The following is a 10313-nucleotide window of genomic DNA, read 5'->3' on the forward strand; positions in this document are numbered from 1 at the left end:
TTTTATATATTACATTGTTATAAGTTATAACAGATCATAACAAAAAGTTGAAACAAAGTTGAAATGAAATATTTCAACCTTATCTAAATGAATCATTGAGAAATTTGCAATGACAATTTCAACAAAAAATGTTTAGCAGAAAATTTTTTGATCAGCAGTAGTTTTGAACTATTATGTACTAACTAGCTAATATATAAGTTAGTATAAGAGTAAGGGCCCAGTCCTGCAGCCTTACTTCTGCGAGTAGCTCCATGGAAGTCACAGGAGAAAGGTCCTGATCCAAAGCCCATTGAAGTCAATGGGATTCTTTCGATAGACGATCTTCTGCTTGTAAAAATTTGTGCGAGTGGAGCCATGGTCATATACACCAGCTGAGATTTGGCTCTTGGGTTCTAAATGTTTAAAATGTATTATTTCTTCTCACATTTTGGCATCTCTTATAGCTGTTGTGTTGTTTGTGTTTTTTGGCAATGGGAGAATTTTTACCTTGAATTATCAGGTATTTGAACAGTCTTGGCCTAATTGTTCTTAAGGCAACTTGGGCATAATGTGGATACAGATAAGTTATAAAGCTGTACCTACAATACTGCATATTTTGAGTCATTGCAGAATGTATATCCAGAAGATAGACGTGTTGGCACACCTATTAATTGTCTAGAATTAGAATGGAAGAAAACTTCTTGGCAACCTCAAACCAGTAATGCAAGATAAACCCAAAGTAGAGTGGAGACCACCACATTCCTAGAAGTAGTCCTGGACAGACCCTAAGTAGGCTGGAGAATTGATTATCCAAGGCAAATCATATTGAACTTATATCACTGGGGCTCCAATACAGCAAAGGAATCTTCATGAACAGACCATTTAACCCATGCAGATCCCTTTGCAGGTTGGTCCCTTAAATACAATAGCAATAGTCCTATGTAAAAGATGATAAATATAGACGGAGATAAATGTATTCATTATCTGACAGACCTTTAACAATTCTGTGTTCTGAACATCTGCATTAAGGACTTTTTTGAAAAGTGTTGTTAAACCAAATGAACCATGTATTTTTTAAAACCTAGTAGCTTCTCCACTCCCACTTCCCATCCAAGAGGACAAACTGAGCATGGAGAAGTGAGATCAGAGAAGGAAAATGTCTCAGAGAAAGGATTTTAGAAGGAAAAAAATAAATGTAAGCCTTTAAAAATAAGGCAAAAAGCAGAAAAATTTGCTTGAGAGGAAGCAGACACTGGAAAAGTCTGATGTCACCCTCATTTTCATGTTGAGAAGATGACAGTTATGAAACTCAGCCTGCAGCTGTCTGCTGCTGGAAAAGTTACAATACCATTTTTAAAAAAATTGATAACAGTCAGCATGAGGGTTAAGAATGTTCATCCAGTCAAAAGCTCTGACTAGGTGAATACCTAATAGTTATGCAATATGTTTTGTAAATTACATACTTATTGTACTATGTATAGGATGTCTGACTTGCCTTTGTATCCATTTGGCAGGGATCAATCCTTCTTGCCTTGTATATAAAATACTAATGATTCTAGGAAAGAATCCTATATTTTTGAAAGCAGATAATGCTTTCATTTGATGCCCAGGGAACTTAGACCTATGCAGTAACAGAAATGGAACTACACAGGTGGTAGTGTGGTTTTCATACAGGAGGGATAGCTCAGTGGTTTGAGCATTAGCTTACTAAACCCAGTTGTGAGTTCAATCCTTAAGGAGGCCCAGTTAGAAATCTGGGGCAAAAATCTGTCAAGAACAGTACTTAATGCTGCTGTGAAGGCAGGGGACTGGACACAAATGACCTTTCAAGGTCCCTACTAGTTCTATTTATTATATGGAGATATACCTAGCTCATAAATACAGTCACAACAAAGCAATTTCTCCTCTAAATTGAGAACTATAAGGTACTGCAAGAGGGTTACATTAAATAAGTCTTATACTAAAAGAAATTGGGATACTTCTAAAGGTTTTTAAACCGCAATGATATTCCCTATCTGGTGATTTAATTTCCCCTCTTCCACCATTTGTTCCTGGTTTCTTGCTGCATGGTTTAGAAGCTTATGTTATCAGTGGCAGTCAGTAACTTGAATCAGGCAGCAACACAGCTATTATTCTGTTTCCCAACTACCCTGAAAAACAAAAGATGCAAATACCTTTTGCTTTCACCTTTCAGAAAAGACACTAGATGAAAGCCAGCAAATAGTTTGATCCCAACTGTGAAAACTGCACTGTATAAAAGATTTAGGAAAACTGTTTTTCATTAATTGGAAAGCAAATTTGTGTTTTCCTGGCAATTTTTGTAAACAACTAAAATTAAAACTGCCCTAGTTTTCAATGGCCCATGCTTATTGTGAATGTAGGGCACCACTTCACATAAGCAGGATTTTGGAAGCTGTAAAAGGAATGAAAAGTTTAAATGTTCATTGGACCTGAAGGTTCACAATGCTGAATTTACAAAAGCAGTCAGAGGATTTCAGTTAGTATGTAGGTTGATACTTTTCAGTGGAAAACTCCCCTCCACTTTTCTGTATTGGATTAGAATGAAGTGCCATTGATTTGAAATTGGAAGCAATGTGGCAGTGAGATCATACATGGGTTTTTATTATTTTGTGAAGCTGTATTAAAGTACACTAACATTAGCAATGAGATATCCATTGTCTGATCTTTCGCTTTGGAGCAATAATTTCTCCTTATTCATTGATCAAGGATGGAAACTATATAATTTCTCTGGGTTAGATTGTAATTTTACAGTCTGCTCTGAGCAAAGGGGTAGCACATAGCTGCACTATGCCAGGAGCAGAAAAGAGAATGAAGTATGAGCCATCAAATGTCCCATTTCCTTTCCTGCTTTCTCCTTATTCTGTGTGGGGAGTAAATTACTTCATCCCTTTTCACAGAGCAACTTACACATCCCTATCCAGATACCTGAATGACTACTCCAGCTGGCAAGTAAAGGGGGAGTAAGGGAAGCTATGACTACTCCTATGCCTTTTCTCACTACTCACTTGCTTGCAGGGTGGGGGGAGGGGGGGAGAATATTGGCTAAGCAGTCTCTGCTTGTCACCCCATGACCAAAGTTGTAATTTGATGGAGTTTGTGGGCCCTATTCGATCATAAAATATGTTCTTCATATCTCACACTGGGCCTGCTCATGCTCCTATTGAGGTAAATGGTAAACACCCACACACCACACACACACAAACACTGACTTCCCTTCTGGCCTTAAAATCTATATAACCAGGATTGGGCCCTTCTGAATGAGTAAATTTGCCCTTAGCTAAATTTGCAGTATTTATGTATTTCACAATATTTTCTCCACACATAAAATTGTAATAGGAACATTTAAATAGTATAAATCTAGCACATTAAAAATGCACATATTTACTGCATTTCCTTTGGTATCTTGGCACCAGATAAAATCATGATGAAGCATAAAATTTTAAAAGGATGTCTTCCTCATGGCAGGTCTCCCAGAAGGTAGGCATACCTCTTTCTACATGTGTACATGTTTTGTAAATGGATTTATTGATGCACTCTGTAGCTTTAGTGAAAATATGCACTATTGAAAAATAATTTAGATTTATGGATCTCTTTTTGGAGGGCAACATTTCCCCTCTCTTTCTAATTAAATAAATAACTTGTTAGAACAACTCGTGTAGGCCTCCCATCCCATATTGCAATTCACTAATGCAGATTTCTGCTGTGTCTACTGAAGCCAATGCAGGATTAGAGTTCTCCTGTGGAAGTTGAAGTAAACCACAGAGAAGTCACTAGTAGAGGATGAATTATCTAATTGCTCCTACGTTTAACAGGAATAAGAGGTGCTCATCTCACAGTAAATATTTATGGAAGTGAAGGAAAAAGAACTCTGGCCACACATGTTGTCCCTTCAAAACAGAGACTCAGAATACCATGCAAATTATCACCGAGTATCTCTGATTAACGCTGAATCCAAACATTAAGTTGTTCCAGTTACGAGAAGCAGTACAGATCTGAAGGCAGAATTTTACCTGCAATCATACAGATACCAGTATCAACCACCTATGTGTCACTGGGAACAGGTCTCAAAACTTCTGAGTCCCAGTATATAGGATGCCATTCTCCTGTCCTAGGAGATAAGAAACACCTCTCAACTTAAATATAAGTCAGAAATCAAGAAATTTAATTCAATGGGAGTTACTTGTATCCTGTGGGGAGAGAATCATGATCCAGGATTCTATCTGATGACCTTAATGAACAAGTCCACTAGTCATCCACTACGGGCAACAACGATACACATGAACAACTGTAACATACTTTGTGCAGTGGTGCAACATGCCCAAACCAGTAAGTCAAAATAATGCATGAGAAGTCTGTCTATCCTGGGGTTTAATACAGATGTCCATCACTGTAGAGGATGTGCACCTTCCACATAAATGCAATAGCAACAGTGAAGTCCTCAGTGGACTTCATGGAATTTCTGGCACTTTTCCATTCCCAGGAACAAACAAAAACTCTGCATGGGGAAAGGTTTTTGGTTTTTTAACTTTATTAAGTTACTGTTATTTTTATTGTTGTTTGCTTTGTCTTTTTCAAGGTTTATTTGTTTTAGCAGTCAGTTGTTTGATTGGTTTTTTTGGTTGGATGGAGGTTTGAGTATAAGGGTGTGTCAGTTTGAGCATTGTTCTTGTGATGGGAAGCACTTTTTAAATGAGGCCTTTGGGATGACTGATGATTAAAAGTGATTAATAGAAGGTCTAAGTAATTATTGGAGCTGCTTGAAAATTGAAACTTTGATTAACAACTGGATGCAATTTGTGAATATTTTTTCAAAAACCACATCCCCTTTTTGACAACTTCTAGTCATTATTATACTATAACGTTTGTGATGCTAAGCTAAGAGAAAGTCACCATTACCATTCTGGGCTTCATTTTTTTCAGAGTTTTGTAACAATGCCATTTAAAATTGGATTGGATTGAAACTTGTCAGCAACAGTGCATTTCTGCCCTATGACTGGATTAAAATGATGAAGTCGAATTTTAGTTCTGAAATGATAATGAAATAAAAAACCACCACCAACATTCCCCCCCCCAAAACTATGGTGCCAATTTCAGGTGTTTTTGACCTGTTGCAACTAACTATTGCTTATTTTTAAAACCTTAATTTTTGCAATCACTAAAGTTAATAAAATAATAATTAAATGTTGTATGTGGGATGTACATTGGTGGATCAGAAGGAGGAAATAGCCTGTTACTCAACCAATTACAGGATTCAACTTTGGGATCACAGGGGAAGGGAAAAAAAACAGCGAGGAAGTTATCTTAAATTACTTTCTTGTGAACGCTTGACCTGGTCAGTAAGAAACATTGTTCTGAGGTGGAGCTAAAGCACCAAGGATGTTGCCCTTCACCTTCACATAGATGAGGCAGGAATCTGGTAGTGTAAGTTCTTCTTCTGATAGAACTGCTTCAAATAAGAATTGTTTCTGTACACTTGTAGCCGGTATTTCTTACACCTACTTAAAGAAGAAATACAAACAACAATAGAACAGGAGCAAGGCCACTTTGGGATGAATCCAATATGGCTACATACTCATCACATCTCTTGCTGCCACATTTTTGTTTACTTGCATTGAGAATTAGGCAGCACACTTTGCTGATGAATAGAAAACTCTAAGTTCAAATTTCAGGGCCAGAGTCTGCCCTCAGATATGCATGTCTCTGGAAGCACATGGACCAGAAGTTAGGAGAATACAGCCCTTAACTTTCTATTTTAGTTTCCTTATATTCTATGAAGGAATTATAATTTTTAAACATGGTTTCAGTGTGGTCTTACCATGATATATGCTTGGCTTAGGGAAGTATTTCCCCTTAAAAATGAGAGAAAAGGAAGTTTAGTTAAGCTCTGGGGTAAGGCTTGCCTACAATGCACCCAATTCTGGAGGGCTTTCTCTGAACTGAAAGAACAGCTGAACTACTGTACTATTGGACTGAGATCACCACCACACATTTGTTTAAAGGGTAATTGACTAAGTCACTGTTGGCCCAGGCTGAACATAGAAGTTAAAAGTAATTAGTCTTCTCAACAAAGCAGTTTCTCCAGCAAAAAGCATTTTCAAAAGTAAGTAGGTTTTTCTTTTTAGAACCCTGATCAGACGCTCCACTATTTAATACCCCTTTCCTCTGCTGATGATTTGAAGATGACAACACATTGAACACTATTCTGTTAATGTCTGTGTGGGCAAGTGGGATTCCAAGGTGATCCAGGAAAAAACTAATCATTGGTTCAATGTTTACACTCAATTGTACACATACCAATAGTCATTTTTTAACAGCACCTTGGAGTACTGTAGCTCTCACCAAAATGTAGGCAACTAACAAGTGCTCACCTGAGAGGAATCCACAAAATACTGACAGACTCTCTCCCATATCATTTTATTTTAAAGTGAAAGTGACATTTTTTTCAATAATCACGCTTTTCAAGTCAGTTATTTTCAATAAATCATTTTAAGGACCAGTTTAAGGCAGCCTTTAGTGAACCTGTTCAACTATTTTGAAAAGTAGAGATACAATAAATATACTTGACCATAATTGTTTTGGGGAGTTTTAATTGCTGGGGGGCAGTATCATCTTGCAGTTAAAGTGCCAGACTGGGTCTCAGGATATCTGGGTTCTGTCCTTGTTCTGCCACCATGCAAAGTGTTATTTTTAAAGGTAAAGGGCCTGATTTCCTATACACTAAATGTAAGACAACGGTAACTCCACTGACTTCAGTGGGAACTGAAGGCAGTTAACCGCTCACAATCAGATCTAAAGTGAGTAATAATGTATCCAATTGAAATAGACAGGGATAAGAATTTGGCCAGCACACTATATTTAAGAACCTCTTATAAAAAGTCAATGGGCTATTTAGCAATTGCAATATATATTAAAAAATAAAATGTCCGGACCTTCCAGAAGAGATTGAATCAAACTTCAGCTACATGTTCATAACTGAAAGTGTACACAACTAAATCCACCTAAGCTTCATAATGATGAGGGATGCATAATTTGTAAACTATTTTTAAGGAACTGGATACGAGACAGATGTGAGCAGTAGATAGGTTATAGCTCCTGCTTGTCAGTATCTGGAGTTGAGTCCTCTTGTTTCATGAGTCCTCCTGTTTCAGTTCACACAAGTTCCACAGAATCTTAGTGGTAGGTTGGTTCCCATCATTTCAGCACCTCTGAATTTCACTTTGAGTTGTGTGAACCCAAAAATTCAAAGCAAAACTTTAAAAAGGTGAAATCCTGGCCATGTTGAAGTAAATGGCAAAAAACTCCCACTGACTTCCATAGGGCCAGGTTTTCATCTAAAAATCTTGTTTTGGAGGTGACATATGGAAACTGATCAAACTCAGCTGGGTATCCCCACAGTAGCATCCCTTCTCTTCACATGACTTCCCTCCACACATCCATGCACACACACACACACACTTTACCTGGAGATCTCTTCTTTTAGGCACCTGTTTATGTGCAAATGAAGCATTCAGGAGATGGACTGTCTGAGCCAAAAGACTCATGATGTGGGAGCAAGCCAACTGGTTGGCTAGCTTGCAGATCAAGGATGGGAGTCCCCATCTACCGGCTCCTAAAACTTGGGGAGATGGGAGGTTACCAGGCCACTCCCTGGCCCTCTATGGGATAGTAGCAGGAGTGAAACTATGTTTGGAAGGAAGGATCTTAAGCCAACCTAAGTCCCCTTGAAAGGTTCATAAGTAGCAGTAAAAGGTTCACTTTTGCAACAAAGCCCTGAAGCAGAAGTGTTTAGCCAAGGTTAGTTTTTCATTCTGGACCCTCTGCAGGGCTCCATTATTTATCTAAAATTCAAAATACTAAACAGTCCAAGAAGATTTTGTAAATGGAATTTCACATATATAGTACGTAATTGTTATGTTTGGTAAATTACACTATTCTGTCTGAAGTCTTCCTTTGAGGAAGCCACAGAAACTGCACTCAACTGATGCAATTTTATCACTGAAGTCCTTTTCCTTCAAAAGTTTAAGTCATTTATTTGCCCTCAATTTATCTTCACTAACTTTAGTTCCTGGAGAAAAGTTTCCTAAAAAGTTGTTAACTTAATTTGGTAATATTCCAAAGGAAAACTGTTTGGTATGTACAATGCTCTGATGCCAAAAGTGTGATGTTTTCAATTGCCAGGGATATACATGGAAGTAGGCAGGAAATAAGGATGGAATGAGATGAGCAGTGATTTAAAAAAAACTATTTTGTACATTTTATAAAGGTGGTGACAAACTCCTTGTTCCAGATTTTGACATGAGTACTGTTATGATTCTTTATGTAAGAGTCTGAAGGAATGTATCCTTTTGACATCAGATCATAACTTGATCTCAAAGCCCAGATAATGCCCTCAGTTACAGCTATACTAGTCCACTAATTCTAATGAGGAAACAGATGTAATTGAGGGCAAAATTTGGTCCATTACACATTAGTGATTGTATAGGCTTTTCACACATATACACAAAGTTGTTTGACACAATATAAAGCTTCATAGGGAAAAATACTGCAATGTATCCAACAACAAAAGTTAATGAAAGATGGTGTGACAAAGCTCCTCCTCTACCTTGGTGGGTCCTGCGCTTATTAGCAGATTTGCTCATCTCCGAGATTCACTATGTGGGTCAGAAAACAGCCCAGAGACCTTCCCCTCTGGTAGAAGCCACAGTCCAGGTCAATTCCTCCTGTGTTTGATCAGGAGTTGGGAGGTTGGAGGTGGGGGGGGAACCCAGGCCCACCCCCTACTCCAGGTTACAGCCTAGGGCCCTGTGGACTGCAGCTGTCTAGAGTGCCTCCTGGTACAGCTGCATGACAGCTACCACTCCCTGGGCTACTTCCCCATGGCCTCCTCCAAACACCTTCTTTATCCTCACCACAGGACCTTCCTCCTGGTGTCTGATAAATAAATAAATAAATAATTAGAGATATACCAATCTCCTAGAACCGGAAGGGACCTTGAAAGGTCATTGAGTCCAGCCCCCTGCCTTCACTAGGAGGACCAATTTTTGCCCCAGATCCCTAAGTGTCCCCCTCAAGGATTGAACTCATAACCCTGGGTTTAGCAGGCCAATGCTCAAACCACTGAGCTATCCCTCCTCCTTGTAATGCTTGATAATGCTTGTACTCCTCAGTCCTCCAGCAATATGCCATCTTACTTTCAGCTCCTAGTGCCTCTTGCTCCCAGCTCCTCACATACATGCTACAAACTGAACTGAGGTCCTTTTTAACTCAGGTGTCCTGATTAGCCAGCCTGTCCTAATTGATTCTAGCAGTTTCTTCTTAATTGGCTCCAAGTGTCCTAATTAGCCTGCCTGCCTTAGTTGGTTCCAGCAAGTTCCTGCTTGTTCTGGAACTGCCCCTGTTACCTTATCCAGGGAAAAGGGATCTACTTAATCTGGGACTAATGTATGTGCCTTCTAAAACTCTCCTGTAGCTATCTGGCCTGACCCTGTCACAATGGACAGATCCCACACAGCAGAAAGGCTGCAGTATTGGTACATAAGGGAAAGCATAGCAAAGAATATACATGGGGCCAAATTTTCCCTACAGTATTTTCATTTATTTTAAATGAGCTATATATAGGATGATGAATTTGTATAACTGTTTAATAAAGTACTTCATCCTGATACCTGGATCCATATTTATACTAATAATTTTGATTAATAGATATAAATGTGGATTAAGCTATTAAGAATAAGTATTATAGTACTAGATCAGAGGTGTTCTCTCTCTCTCCTCGCCCCCTCAGACTACTAGCTTGTAGCCTAGTCCTCCTCTCCTGATGACCATCTCCAAAGCCATCCCTCTCCCCACAGGAGCTTTCTCAAAAATGAAAATAAATATCCGGAAAATGCAGAAGTGCCAAACACTGTATTCAGCCTACTTGAGGTACAACTATGGCCTGCATGACATATTCAGATGGTGCATAATTTAAGCTTTTATTTAATAAAACAAAGTTTCTAGCCCTCATATTTGTGAAGAAAACCTACCAAATGTGATCTAGGTGTAGCCAATGCAGAACTATCTTCCTGAGTCTGCAGACAGCCTGAAACAATAGTTCTGAGACTGAACTGCCTGATCCCCATTAATATAATTAATTTCCCAAACATAGTGAGAGAGGTGATTGATTGGCATAAAACAAATATTTTTAAAGGCACAGTGAAACAACAGAGATGTGGCTCAAGTAATGAAAACCTATCTGCTTTTCCGTTTGACTAGAGATGACCTGTCTCTCATTCTTAGCATCATTTTCACAGGTGAGACAAATGCAGATGTGC

The sequence above is a fragment of the Mauremys mutica genome, chromosome 6, assembly GCF_020497125.1.
Source record: "Mauremys mutica isolate MM-2020 ecotype Southern chromosome 6, ASM2049712v1, whole genome shotgun sequence".
Taxonomy (NCBI): Eukaryota; Metazoa; Chordata; order Testudines; family Geoemydidae; genus Mauremys; species Mauremys mutica.